This window comes from Hibiscus syriacus, unplaced genomic scaffold (genome assembly GCF_006381635.1).
Source record: "Hibiscus syriacus cultivar Baekdansim isolate YM2019G1 unplaced genomic scaffold, ASM638163v2 tig00110911_pilon, whole genome shotgun sequence".
In the NCBI taxonomy this organism is placed as follows: Eukaryota; Viridiplantae; Streptophyta; class Magnoliopsida; order Malvales; family Malvaceae; genus Hibiscus; species Hibiscus syriacus.
Window position 1 is genome coordinate 898299 of NW_024062910.1, and position 16183 is coordinate 914481.

Consider the following 16183-nt stretch of genomic DNA (forward strand, 5'->3'; position numbering starts at 1 on the left):
TATAAAACCCAATTTGCATAAACACCAATTCATTTCCCTCATTCCTTTCAAACCAATCAAAAGCCCTAAAAATATTTTCTCTCAAATATTATTGGTGTTCTTCGTGAAAACGAAAAACACCGTCCCCAAAACCCAGTTTTCGACTGGTTACCACCTCGCCGACCACCGCTGATCGACACTGTCCGCCATTCATCAGCGGCGAAACCAAATTTTTTTACACCAATCGAAAGCCATTTCCACCATCTATTCGAAAATCCATGTAGTTTTCACAAAATGGCCTCAAGAAGGGATAGATCTGAGAAAGACTTCTCGGATACACTTCCCTCCGATCATCGGTCGTTCTTCAGTTTTTGCGTTTTACAAATCTAAAATGGAAGAAGTGGAAGAAACCAAAAGCAAGAACATGCAAATATGCAAAAACTGAATAAAAAAAATGTTAAAAAGAGATGTCTTTTATATTTACTTTTATTTCGAAATACAAGTCTCAAATGCTCGGGTTTCTCATTATTTTGCTCTCATATTACTTTTGTATTTTCTCGATAATCTTGTCCCCTTTTAGTGATTACATGAACATATATATATATTCTAAGAAATCTTATTTTTAGAGACTCATATTTGCACTAAACTCGTTTATTTGTTGCTTGTTGGTTGATTTTGAAGTACCACAACATCACGTCGCCAGGAAAATCGGAGGTGAGGTGTAAGAATCTTGCTTACGACGCTGATACGGGTGAGATTTAGGGTTCTAGAAACCCTAATCTAGCGATTCGGGTCAGGCTCTAATGGATCCGGGTCGCGGGTCCTGGGCTGCTTGTCGGGTTTGGTGTGTAATGGGTCGGCACTTTTGTAATGGCTTTGGGCCTGAAAAATAAAAAGAAAGGATAAATGTGCATATGTAAAATAATATGTGATGTATTTATAATGATAATATATATATATATATATATATATATGCATAATATATACATTATATAATTATAGCCTAAGGAAGAAAATTGGTGTCTACAGATGCTCCTCTTTGCCCATTATCGTGTAACGGGAATAGGGAAAAGATTACAAGACACAATTTCGTCCATCACAAAATTATCAATGAGTTTAACATCCTTTATTGTGGGTATCGATCCCCATCTTATCGAATATCCTCTGTCGTAGAGTTGAAATCCGATAACATGAATGGTTTATCAATTTGGACTAAATCACGAAATGACTCTCTCATCGTGAGGTTGAGCTGAGCTGGAAAATTATGAGCACGATATCTTTTGTTGTGAAGTTGAAATCAATCTCAAAGCGTTGGAAAGTTTCCCTTGGATAATCTTTTAGCCCAAGACTCTCCGTCATGAAGCTGAAACTTGACCTAAAGACTTCGGTGTTGTTGTGTTACAAATGACTCCTTCGTCATGAAGTTGGGTTAATCTTTTGGGTACGATATCCTTCGTTGTGAAGTTGAAATCGTAGGAAAATCAGAAAGTGGCTTCTTGTTACCACTCTTGACCTTGGTCTTCTTTTCGACTTAAAGACCTTGGTATGAAAATTTTGACCGGAAAGTAGTTCTTTGCTGCTACCTTACGGTGAGTACGTCCTCGAGCTGAATGGTATCGAACTCGACCATTTTTCTTGACAGATAACTCTTCTCGTCTTTGAGTTATGTTGTACTTGGCTGGGGAATAAACCCCTGTTGTTGCAGATGACTTATTTGCTATGAAATTAAGTCGATCCGTTGGGCATGATATCCTTCTTTGTGAAGTTGAAATCGTGGGTGGCTCCTTCATCGTGAAGTAGAGCTTTGAGTTGGATATCATTCGTTGTGAAGTTTAAATACCATCTATAGTTGTATTGCTTCACCAAATTGGCTTTGAGTTGGATATCCTTCGTTGTGAAGTTGAAATCCAATCTTGTGTAAGTTGTGTCGCTTCGAGTCCAATATCCTTCGCAGTGAAGTTGAAATTGACTCTAGCATGAATCTGCAAAATTATGCACATATACGATGCTATGGATACAATGCTCTTATGTGTGCCTAAAATGCATATGTAAAATATGTTATTTTGGGCTCTGGAGAGAAATCTCGATCTCCAGTTGTCTGTCTTGGTGACTCTTGACTCTGGAATCTTGAATTTCTGAATTTCGATCTTGAATTCTTCAAATGTTTAAATCCGACGGGAAGATTTTATTTTTTATCCTTGATTTGGGAAATGCTTCTCAACCATCTCAAGTATAGTGCATGAGCCTTGATCGACTTTCGAGTACCTGTACTTTTAAAAAATCTTTGTACAATAATATGCAATTATCTTTTCCATAAGTGAATAAATCATTAAGTTTAAATTCAACCCAAGATGCTTAAAAAGAATTGAATTTAGAGAAATGGTCATCTTTATTCATAAGGGAAAAAAGAACAAAAAATACATGACAAACATTTTGAAAAGTGAATACATAAATGAAGTATGAATTGATGTCTTAGATCTCAATAATGTGGGCGCTTCTGAACTGAGAAGTCGTTAGGTGACCTTGAACGCAACCTTTGTCAAGGGATCTTCGAAGATAAGATAACGTTCAGCAGAGTGCAACATTTCTCCGACTCGTTAAGTCTGTAGAAGATTCGGATGGCCGTGAGGCTGCACTGTCTTTATTAGGGACTATTTCTGAATCATTATCCAAATCGCCCTTTCGGATTTTCAATTTGGATCCATCCTTGGTCTTAAGACGCCCTTTGCGGGTTTTCATCTTGAACCCACCTTATTTTTTTCTTTTCTTTTTCAATTTTTTCTTTTTCCTTTTTCCTTTTTCTTTTGTTTTTTTTCAATTTAGGGCGCCTTTTCGGGTTTTCACCCTAAACTTTTTTTTCTCTTTTTCTTTTCTTTTTTGAATTAGGACGCCCTCTCTCATCCTAAGCGAAGAATTTCTTAACTGCATCTAAATTAACGAAATTTAGAAGTTCTGGCCCATCCATTTTAGCCAGGAGAAGGCCTTTTTCACGACATAAGGTCCCTCCCAATTTGGCATCCATTTTCCTCTGAAGTATTTTTGAGTTGGCCAAATTCTCTTAAGCACAAGATCTCCTTCACGAAATATTCTCGGGCGCAGCTTCTGTTTATGTGCTCGAATCATTCGTTTCTGGTAGATTTGACCATGACGAATGGCTTTCAATCTATTTTCCTTTATTAGGTTTATCTGATAATATCGGGATTGCATCCATTCTGCATCATCTAGTCTGACTTCTGACAAGACCCAGAGTGATGGAATTTCTACCTCAATGAGTAGCACTGCTTCTATCCCATATGCTAATGAAAATGGGGTTACCCCAATCGAAGTTTGTACCGAGGTCCGGTAAGCAAACAAAGCAAAAGATAATTTTCGTGCCAATCCTTGTAGGTCTCAGTCATTTTCTCCACTATCTTCTTGATGTTTTTATTCGGTGTTTCTACTGCTCCGTTCATCTTCGTTCTATAAGCAGTAAATTTATGATACTTTATGTTGAATTGCTCACAAGTAGCATCCATCATCTTGTTGTTCAAGTTTGTAGCATTATCGATAATGATCATTTCATGTAAACCATACCAACATATGATCTCCTTCTTCAAAAACTTGCAAATAGTAGACTGAGTAACACTGGCATATGATGCAGCTTCTACCCATTTCATGAGATAATCAATTGCCAAGAGAATGAACCGGTGACCATTCAAAGCCTTTAGATGGATTTTCCCGATAACATCCATGCCCCACATAGAGAAAGGCAATGGTGATGTCATCACATGAAGAGGTTGAGGTGGAACATTTATTTTATCTCCGTAAATTTGACATTTATGACATCTTCTAGCATAGTTGATGCAGTCACTTTCCAGTGTGAACTAAAAATATCCACATCTCATTATTTGCCTTGACATCATATGTCCATTCGCATGTGTTCCACAAACTCTATCATGTACTTCTTCCACTATCATCTTTGCTTCTTCTACATCTACACACCTTAACATGACTTGATCATGGCTTTTCTTGTATAAAACCTCCCCATCAAGGACATATCCAACTTCTATTCTTCTAATGGTTCTTTTATCAGTTTCGGTGGCTTCCTCTGGATAACTTCGATTCTTGATGTATTGTAGAATGTCATGGTACCAGGGCTTAGTGTCTTTCACTTCCTCGACTTAGTAATAATGAGTCGGGTACTCATATGATTGTATGTCAATTGACATCATTTCAGACTCCCCGCCAGCCTTGAATGCGGCTGCCAAGGTAGCTAAAGCATTAACCATTTGATTTTCTTCTCTAGGCACATAATGGAAAGTGACTTCATTGAATTCTTCGAGCAGATCCAGTATTAGTTTCCAGTATTCCACCAGCTTTAGATTCTTGGTTTCTCATTCTTCGAGCTGATAGATTACTAAGGTTGAATCTCTATATACCCTCAAGGTCTTTATATTTCGCCCCATTGCAGCTCGAATCCCCAGAACACAATCTTCATATTCTGCCATGTTGTTGGTGCAGTCGAAATTCAGTCTACTGGTGAATTGGTAATGGTTCCCTTCTGGGGAGACCAGTATGGCCCTGATGCCATGTCCTAACGCATTTGATGCACCATCAAAATGCATTCTCCAGGAACTGTCTGTTGAAGTACTTTCTTCTTCTAAGGATATGCACCATCAAATTTCAGTAGCTCGTAATTTTCATCAGTTTTACTTTCCAAGAAATCTGATATGACACTTCCTTTTATGGCCTTCTGGCTCACATACTCGATGTCAAATTCAGATAACAGCATTTGCCATCGGGTTAACCTTCCAAAGAGAGCATGCACACCCATCATGTACTTTAGTGGATATAACTTGGAAATCTGCCAAGTAGTGTGATACATCATGTATTGTCTGAGTCTTCGTGTAGCCCAGACTAAAGCACATCAAACATTTTCGATAGGAGGATATCTAGCCTCACAATCGGTGAACTTCTTGCTCAAGTAGTATATGACCCTTTCCTTCCTTCTGGATTCGTCATGTTGACCCAGGACACACCCCATTGAATTCTCGAATATGGATAGATACAAGAATAGAGGCTTGCCCGAGATAGGGGACATCAGGATAGGAGTGTCAGATAAGTACTCCTTTATTTTTTTGAATGCAGTTTGAGAGTTCTCATCCCATGCTCCAGGGTTGTTCTTTCGGAGAAGACGAAAGATTGGGTCACATTTATCGGTTAATTGGGATATGAATCGTGCTATGTAATTCAATCTGCCTAGAAAACCTCGAACCTCCTTTTGTGTTTATAGGGGGAAGTAGATTCTGGATAGCCTTAACTTTATCAGGATCAACTTCGATGCCTTTCCTATTGACCACGAAGCCTAACAGCTTCCCACATGCTACACCGAATATGCACTTGCTAGGGTTCATCCTCAGTTGGAACTTTCTTAATCTTTAGAAGAGCTTTCTCATATTCTTGACATGTTCATTCTCGGTTTGTGCCTTGACAATCATGTCGTCGACATAAACCTTGATTTATTTGTGCATCATGTCATGGAACAAGGTCATCATAGCTCTCTGGTACGTTGCCCCAGTATTCTTCAATCCGAAGGGAATCACTTTGTAGCAGAAAGTTCCCCACATTGTGACGAACATGTTCTTTTCCATGTCTTCAGGATGCATTTTAATCTGGTTATATCCTGAGAATCTATCCATGAACGAGACGAAAGTGTTCCCGGTAGTATTATCTACCAAAGTGTCTATGTGCGACAGAAGAAAGTTATCTTTTGGGCTTGCCTTGTTAAGGACCCAGTAATCAACACACATGCGCACTTTCCCGTCTTTCTTCAGAGCCGACACTATGTTGGCTACCCATTCCGGATACTTGGCCACTTGAAGGAAACCAGCATCGAATTGCTTATTGACCTCCTCTTTGATCTTAAGGAGCATTTCAGGTTGCATCCTATTTAGCTTTTGTTGCACCGATTTGCATTCTGGTTTGATTGCCAATTTATGGACTACCATATATGTGTCTAGCCCCGGCATGTCTCTATACGACCATGCGAACACATCTCTGTATTCTTGAAGTAAGACTATCAAGTTTTGTCTTGCTTCAGCCGAAAGAGTTGTGCCAATTTTAACCTCTTTTCTCTCCTCTTCGGTGCCCATATTCAAGATTTCGATTTTCTCCTCATGTGACAGTATTTGTTTCTCTTCTCTTTATACCATTACCAACAATTTGGTAGGTAAGTTGCACTCTTCTTCATAGCCGCATTCATCAACTTCCCAAAGACAAATAGTCGATTCAAAATCCACCACCGGATCAGGATCATTAGTGCCTGCATAGGGACCTGAACGAAAAAGAAAATATGTATGTGTGAGAGGAAAATATACCACACGAAACAGTTGAAAATTAAATTTCAAAAGAGAATGAAATGGGGTACTGAAATGAAGAAAATAAGAAATTGAACTCAAAAGAAATGAAACAAGAAAACTGTTTGTCATGAAAGAAATTGCATCTTTTGTTGAATTTAAAATAACATGTTTATTCACCCTTACAAAAGATCACCTATTACCCCGGGTATAGGCAAATAGAGATAGTTTGAATATTACTCTAAAAGATACTTGAAAATCACAGGCAGTTCTTCCGTCGACCAGTTGTTAAACACAAACCCAGGTGGCAGTAGGCGGATTCCGGATCTGTCCGTACCTTCAACATTTTCTGTGATTATGGCGTTGATACTCAAATGTTTCAGAGCCACTTCCAAATCTGATGAGGTGGTCTCGAACACATAACCACCTAACTTGAATGTGTCTTAAAGAGGTCAGAATACCATGGTTTCCCATTGAAATTCAGTTCCAATCAATCTGGCCATTCGTCTTTCTCGGTTCTTCTGAATTTATTTCCTCTTTTATTGGTGACTGGGCTGAAAACCAAGCCCAAACCGATCTAGTTTTGATGTAGGAAGGACTGGATTAATCTTTCCCCCACAGCAGCTTTCCAAACCTTGTTCCTATCTTGGCACTTTGTCCCAAAGTGATAGGGAAGTGGTGGCGGGTTAATGAACGTTGCTCTTGTTGAAGAATCAAACCTAGAAAGCTCTAGAGTCGATGAAGAACAATGATGAATGAATAGAGAAGGTGGCGGCAATAGCTAGGGTTCTTTTAGGGTTTCTTTGAGGTGCTAAAAACAAGATAAGAAACAATATTAGAACAAAATAAACAAAAGATAAAGAAATTGAAAATAAAATAAGATAACCAAGAAATCAAAAGATCTCCCTTATGAAAGTGAACGGTAAAGATGATGATAGTGAGGATGGATTTGTGGAAAATAGATGGATAAGTGTCCTATCGAGCCCTCCTAGTCGCAATGAAAAGGCAAACACGATAATGTGGCTCTAACCAACCCTCTTAGTCGCGATGAAAAGGCAAATTGGAGTGTGAATATTAATCTCCCTCACAAGAACTTGAAAGAACTCAAGGAGAAGAAGCTTCGAAGGCACAAGGCAATCAGCACTTGCAAAAACGAACTCTCGTTGTATTATTAATCAAAGAAATCTTGAATCAAAAAGTTTAATGAAGCCTCCTTTATATAGGGGATGAGTTCTAAAGGTCCTAAATAACTAATGAATAAAATAATAATAAACTAAATATATCTTAACTCTAATTCCTAATAAAATAATAATAACTAAAGATAATATTTTTAACACAACCTTAATTCCTAATAAAATAATAAATCTAATCCTAAAAGATAATGTATCATCCTATATTAAGTTATATTACAAATAATCAATAAAAATATTGAAAATTCGTAATATTTACAAAATCCCGTATTAATCCCGTATAGGATTTTCTACATGCACCGTCTTCAGTAGAATAGCCATATCTTGAGTTCTCGATATCGGATTGATGCGATTCAAGAACCGTTGGAAAGATAAGAGACATACGGTTGTAACTCCAGAAGACATCTTGACTAAATAAGATCAGGATCCCATTCAAAAAGTCATCGTCAGTCTGCTTCTGTTCTGATCTTCTTTTCCAATGCTTGGACGAGTGGATCATTTGGAAGAGTTATTACTTCTTCCTTTGATGTGAGCCTTGTGATGCATGTATCATCCTCCCTTTCTTCAAAAAGATTCGACCTCGAATCTGAAACATTAAAGGGGGCAACATTAGAATCGTTTAATGATTCATTCACATTATACTTACCGAATAGATATGCTTTGAATCTTTGAGACTTTGTTCTTCTAATAGGTTCGAGTAGAAACATTAGTCCAAAGAAGAATGTATTATGGAATCTGGTGCATAAATCATTCCCCCACTCCTCAAAAGGATTCGTCCTCGAATCTTAAAATCCAAGAGAAAGAGAGTTAGATGTGTTGAAAGGAAAACTTGTGAAACATTTACCAGGATCAATGTGATGTGTCTTTATGCGTTTCAGTCGAGGTTTCTTCTTTGTAGGAACTGATTTCTTGTAGTCTTGAAATCCTCTTTTGCATACAAGTCTTGTAATCTGATGTTTAGGTTGAAATTCAACATGGTGTCGACCACTGTTTGCTTTCTGTATGATTTCTTCAGATAATTTCTCCATGGTTTTATTCGTGTGTGGTGAGAATGAGTGTTTAAAAACCATGTCAACTGGTTTGTAAAAGTAATCCCTTAAGTCTCCTAAGTATGGTTCATGAATTAATAATTCTCGGCATGAGATTTATGGATTGTATAACCTGTTTAGTTGGCAAGGAAACTCATATACAAGATAAAACTCATTAAAAGTATGGGTAGAAATATCAGAAATATCCGAGTTATCGTGATATACAATATTTTATATGTTCAATTCTTGGAATAGTAGCATGCTTAAGAGTATACATTCGTGGTAGTGCATCGTCTAATGTGTTTTGCTTACCTCGGTCAGCTACGCACTTAAAGGAGTTGTGTTTAGTATGGATGACAACTTCACGAGCCTTACCTTGTAAGAAGGAGAAGAAGTATGTTACAATGTCATTAAAATGAGTAATAAAATACTTACCTTTGGACTCCCGTAAATCGTGACTCTTCATTGATATGGCATAGTGATTAGGGCTTTCAGGTGGTAACCCGTCAGGACGGTCACCTAATATTATTCAACAACTCTTGGCTATGGAAGATGGTGTGGGCCAGTCTCGTGTTGCTTTTACTATTTCATCATTTACATGGATTTTCTATGCACGAACTATAAAGCATATAGTGTTGTTCAAATCATGTTTCGTCATTAAGATGGCGTCACGAGTAAGGCTTTCCTGGATGTAGCCTTTTTGTAACAAATCCAACTCTTTAGTTTCTTCAAGATTGTATGTTTGACGAGGTATGATGGAACCTTGAATTAGATTGGTTTGGTATTGTTTTCCTCTTTTCAGTGGTAGTTCATTAGGTAGATCACCTAACACTTCTCGAAAATCCTGTAAAAGAGATGAAAACACACTAGGCAAATCTTTGTTAATGTTAGAAATCGAAACAATTGATTCCCTAAAGCGAACAAGGATGAAAGGTTGTTTGTAAAGAAGGTTCTCTCTCAATTCTTTTATGCTCACACATAGATTTTGAGTCACTATTTTCTTCTCACATTTAGGTTCACTCACCTCCCATGAGTCATTAATCTTTTGGCTTTTATAACTAGTGACCTCTTTTGCTTTTGCCTCTTTCTCAACTTTTTCTTTTTTTGCTTTCCCTACCTCCTTACAAATTATCATTTGATCTTTAGGGACTGGAAGTGTGTCATTCTTTGCTGGTCGTTCTTTCTCCTTGTCAGGTTTGTCATCTCTTAGCTTTTTCAGAGAAGATGAGGAAGGATTTGAAGGATTACCTTGGTAAGAGGTTGAAATACCTTGGTAATGTTCACTGAATCGAGATCTCCTTTGGATTTGTGCTTCGATTGTCATTGCTTTCTTTAGTGTATCTTCAAGGTTTTCGTACCCTTGTAGATCAAGAAGATCAGTGATGTTTGAGTTTAAGCTGACGACGAATCTTGACACGGTGACTTCTTCTTTTTCGGTTATGTTAGCCCTATTGAGTAAGGACTGCATCTCCTTGTAGTAATCTTCAACTGAACTTCTACCTTGTCGAAGTCGGTGTAGTCGTTGTTTAACTTCTCGTGTATAATGTGTCGGTAGGAATCAATTTCTCATGGTTTGTTTGAGGTCGGTCCAAGAAGTGATTGTTGGAATTTGCAAGTTTTGGATCTTTTTCCTTTTTTGCATCCACCAAGTTCGAGCATATCCTTCGAATTGTGTGGTGATGAGGTGAACTTGTTTAGCTTGGGGGCAGTCATGGTATGCGAGCATGAGATCAACCTTTCCTTCCCATTCGATGTACCTGTCTGGATCATTGTCTCTTTTAAAAGACGGGATCGGGAACTTTGGTTTTGCAAAGAGTTCGGGTGCTTGAAAACGTTTTGTTCTCGCCCGGGTACCAAAAGTTCAGCATTGTTAGGTCTTGGATTCTGGTTTGGTAGATCCAGTTGTGGTTTTTTTCGTTCTCTCACGATTTCATCAAATCTTTCAACTTGAGTCGTGAGTCGGGTAAGTATGGCTAAGATATCCGTAAGTGTCATGTTGTTATTGTCGCCCATCCCGAAATCATAACACTCAAAAGAAAATTTTAAAGTAAAATAAAAATAAAAGGAAGAAAATTCAACAAAGCAAGAAACCTCACAAGTCACTCCAAGAAAGTAACACAATGAGAGGCAAGTAAGACGATCTTGTACTCTTTAAAACTCACTTTACCAAGTAGTCTTTCACAGTTCGTATCGGAGTTTGATTTCTAGCAAAGGCGATAAGAAAAAACTTAAAAGTTCTAAGAGGCCAAACAAGGGTTAGACTCCAAGAGAACGAGAATGCAAAGAAGGAAGAAGTATGCAAACTCTTTAGTCCTAATAACACAAGAAAGATAATGTGTTAGATAATACACAAGAACAATAAAAAGAAAAAACAAGAGAACTTAAAGCACTAAGAGTCAAAAAAAAAAAAAAGAACCAACCCAGAAACCTGGAAAACGCTGGATCAACTTGAGCAATGTTTTTGAGGGGGTTACCGGTGTCCAAAAATTTTGGGAAAATTCTTGAATGTCTTTCGATGCGTCAAGAAACCGCCTGTAAAATTTTAGAACCAAATACCTTCATTAGTATCCAGTGGACTCTGTTGAATGGTGAGTCCTCAAACAATCTATTTTTCTTGATCACTTTGTTTGAAGGTGTTCTTGATCTCCAAATATTCTTTTTTTTGTGTAAATGATTTTCAATATATGAAGTTGCAATCTGGAAATTTTCACCACGAAATTCCTCCTGTAGAATTTTCAAGAAATTCGACAAGATCCTACACCAAATTTGCCGATGAAACTTGAAGAATGTATTTGAAGGCTCTAATGAACTTCGATTTGGGTGAATTTCGGACTGGATATTTATATTAGGATGAATATGAAATCTGGATAAAATTAGCCCTAAATACATTCGTTTGTAATTTTTTTGAAATTTTGGCTTTTTTGTTTTTTTATTTATTTTTTTTATTTTTTTTAAAATAGCAAACTAACAAGAATGATTTGAATCTAAATTAAAATTAAAATAAAAAGAACCTGAAACGATGAATCTTTTCTGGACTAGCTCCGTTGGGATACCTTGACGGTTTTGTGTGCAAGAACAAGCAAGATTGCTTGCTTCTTTCCAAGAATCGGCCCAAATCTGATACCAATTGATAGGGAAGCGGTGGCGGGTTAATGAACATTACTCTTGTTGAAGAATCAAACCTAGAAAGCTCTAGACTCGATGAAGAACAATGATGAATGAATAGAGAAGGTGGCGGTAATAGCTAGGGTTCTTTTAGGGTTTCTTTGAGGTGCTGAAAACAAGATAAGAAACAATATTAGAACAAGATAAACAAAAGATAAAGAAATTGAAAATAAAATAAGATAACCAAGAAATCAAAAGATCTCCATTATGAAGGTGAACGGTAAAGATGATGATGGTGAGGATGGATTTGTGGAAAATAGATGGATAAGTGTCCTATCGAGCCCTCCTAGTCGCAATGAAAAGGAAAACACGATAATGTGGCTCTAACCAACCCTCCTAGTCGCGATGAAAAGGAAAATTGGAGTGTGAAGATTAATCTCCCTCACAAGAACTTGAAAGAACTCAAGGAGAAGAAGCTTCGAAGGCACAAGGCAATCAGCACTTGCAAAAACGAACTCTCGTTGTATTATTAATCAAAGAAATATTGAATCAAAAAGTTTAATGAAGCTTCCTTTATATAGGGGATGAGTTCTAAAGGTCCTAAATAACTAATGAATAAAATATATAATAATAAACTAAATATATCTTAACTCTAATTCCTAATAAAATAATAATAACTAAAGATAATATTTTTAACCCAACCTTAATTCATAATAAAATAATAAATATAATCCTAAAAGATAATGTATCATCCTATATTAAGTTATATTACAAATAATCAATAAAAATATTGAAAATTCGTAATATTTACAAAATCCCGTATTAATCCCGTATAGGATTTTCTGCATGCACCGTCTTCAGTAGAATAACCATATCTTGAGTTCTCAATATCGGATTGATGCGATTCAAGAACCGTTGGAAAGATAAGAGACAGACGGTTGTAACTACAGAAGACATATTGACTAAATAAGATCAGGATCCCATTCAAAAAGTCATCGTAAGTCTGCTTCTGTTCTGATCTTCTTTTCCAATGCTTGGACGAGTGGATCATTTGGAAGAGTTATTACTTCTTCCTTTGATGTGAGCCTTGTGATGCATGTATCATCCCCAAAGTCTATTTGATCTCCATCTTGGTGCACTCGGAAAACCAGGGTTTGGAAATATTTCTTTCTTTAGCCACGAATGTGGCATTCACAAATTCTAAGGAGCGGAATGAACATTCTACCGCCTCATCGTCTACTTCGATGTATAGAGCATCCATGGTCACACTTGCCACAATATCTTCTTCAACGTTAATAATCACCAGGGCTCCATCAATGACAAACTTAACTTTTTGATGCAGCGTGGAAGGTACTGCACCAGCTTGATGAATCCAAGGCCTTCCCAAAAGACAATTGTAGGAAGGCATGATGTCCATCACTAGAAATTAAATATTATAGGTGGCAGGTCTGATGGTTAATAGCACCTCAATCTTGCCAATTATCTCCCTCTTGGTCCCATCAAAGGCTCGAACCACTCTCAGGCAAGTTCTCATATGAGAGGTATCCATTGGTAGCCTTTTCAATGTAACTAAAGGCATCACATTAAGGGCTGAACCGTTGTCGATTAAAACACTTGGAAAAGCGTGTCCCTTACAGTGGGTGATGATATGTAATGCCTTAGTTCATCTTCTTCATCCATATGGAATCTCATCATCTGAAAATGAGATGAGATTATCGGCTTTAATGTTGTTTACCGGTCGATCCATCTTGCTGATTGGTATGTTTTGTGGCACGAATGTCTGATTCAAGACCTTCAATTGTGCCTCCAGGTGTGCCTCCGAGTTCAATAGTAGTGCCAACATTGAGGTACGTGTCGGTAGGCTATGTAGCTATTCTACAATGTTGTATTCGATGTGCTTCAAAAATTTGAGGAACTCACTAGCTTCTTTGTAACACCCTAACCCGTATCCGACCCGAATACGAGTTTGAGGTGTCACATCAATATTTCAAATCATTTACTTTTACTAAATAGAGGAAAATTTAAACATACTTAATAATTTACATATATCAACTAAATTGTTTACAAAAAAAATGTTCAGATCTCATACATTTTAATTCTTTATATACATGCCAACAATATAATACAACAAGAAAACCTACTGTTAAATCTTCTAATCTGATCTTTGCAGAAGTTATGTTTTCCACTCTGAATATATTCTCTTTGTGAACTTCTCGGATCCTACGTATGAAACACTCACACACTAAGTCATTAACTTAGTGAGACATATAAATACATAATGTAAACTATAACTAATTAACAAATGCATGTACATATCATGTAACACAACACAATGCTTGTATACATACATAAATCATCATTAACATGCTTATCATTACTTATTTTATTATCACTAATTCCTTTTATCATATGAGCATATACTTGAAATTTTTATACACATCATCGAACATGTATGTCATTTCACAAAAAGCACACATAATATCATACCAATTGATTTATTTATTCTCTTTAAAGCCCATGTATACTTTTGAGAACTTAAGGTATGTGAGTACATAGAGGTTATGCACATATGCTGTAACCACAGCTCGTATAATTCTCACTAGGGGTGCTTAGAATTTGTCCTGAAGGACCACTATGTCCCGAGGGATCACTATGTTCCGAAGGATCTCTATGTCCCGAATGACCACTTATCACATATCACATATGTCCCAAAGGACCACGTAGAACCCTTGACTCTTGGCATGCCAACTATACCCCTAGCTCTTAAAACACATAACATAGGCATTATTAATTATATTATTCACACATTATCATATTCATATCACATAGGCATATAACTCATAGCTCTTTATCACACAACATATAATACTCTTATAAAGTCTCATATCTTCTTATCATGTATTTCATATCACATGTTCTTGTTTTCATATGGTCATATAGCTCATGTCACTTAATCTCTTATGCTTACATATCACATGTTCATATTATATATATCATGTAACATTCTAATAAAGTCATATCATTTATCACACACACATACATTCGCATAGCCCACATATGTATATGCACTTAACATTTAGACATATGCCTTCACTCTTATACATCTAACATCATATCACTACATGCTTATGTTCCAGTATCCATATAGCCTAAAATCGGAATTAGACTCATCATAAGTCTTAATTCCCTTACGTAACCAAATCTTAAAATCATGTACTTACCTGGGTCTTAATTGACACTACCAATCTCTTGTTCTCTTATGTGAATCTTACTTTGACAGCCTATTTGAACTTTGCTTTCGATCAATATCCACACGAATATAGTCCAATGAATATCGGGTTTGAATTATTCAATAATATTCAAACCAAAGCAAACTACATAAAACATTACTTTCTTCTTTCCAACCTAAGTAGTATCGGTACTACCCTCACAGTACTGATACTTCTACTCTAGGGTATCGATACCCTACCCAGGTATCGATACCAAAATTATATTCGATGTTCCATGGTATCGATACCTTCCACATTGGTATCGATACTCCTTCCTTATGGTGTCAATGCTGTTCATACAAGTATCGATACCCCATGCATAATTTCCTCAAAATTTGCCTTGTAGTATCGGTACATACTCAACCAGTACCGATACTACCAACCCAGAATTCATTCTTTAAACCTAAAAATTCAAAACTTTGCCCCCAAACTCTACTTGTTTATCTTTCCTCATACCTTAAAACTTATCTACATATACTTAAATCCTCTTTTAACACTATAACACTTCATTATCTTCAATATCTCACTATAACTCTTGAATCAAAGAATTTCATCAAACTTTCCATGTGTTCTAAATTCATTTCTAACGCTTTAAACTTCTTAATCCTTCTTATGAAAACTCAAATTCATAATTAAAACTTCAAAAACCTCTTAATTATAACAATTCATTTTTTCACCCTTTTTACAATTTCATTTCTAATTCTCTCTTCTTGTTGTTTTGAACTTATGTAAGCTTTCCTTAATCTTATATAACATTAAAAGACTCCACACCAACATATAAATTCAAGAAATTAACAACTCTAATTCATCTTACCTTTTAAATGAACCCAACGAGAAGAAGAAAAAGAAGACATTGTATAAGCTTCCAGATAACTCCCCCAAAAACCCCTACACTTATCTCTTAAATAAAGAGATAAATATCTTTAAATAAAAAGACCATATTACCCTTCATTATTTTCTTGTTATTTAATCCAATACCAGAATATTTCACTTTAAATCCCTAAACTTTTTAATTTCTCATACATTGCTCACCAAATTTCAAAAACTTCCATTTTAGTCACTAGCCTAGTTTTTTGGATGTTACAAATCTCCCCCTTAAGAAAATTCATCCTCGAATTTTCACTTCCCCCATGATATGAAATAATTCACCTTATACTCTTATTACTAACATAATATTTATATACAGTCCTTATTCAAAACTCAATACATATAACCTCGATGATTGTTATTACTTGCACAAAAATCTGATCTTAAACTTCTACTCATACTATATACAA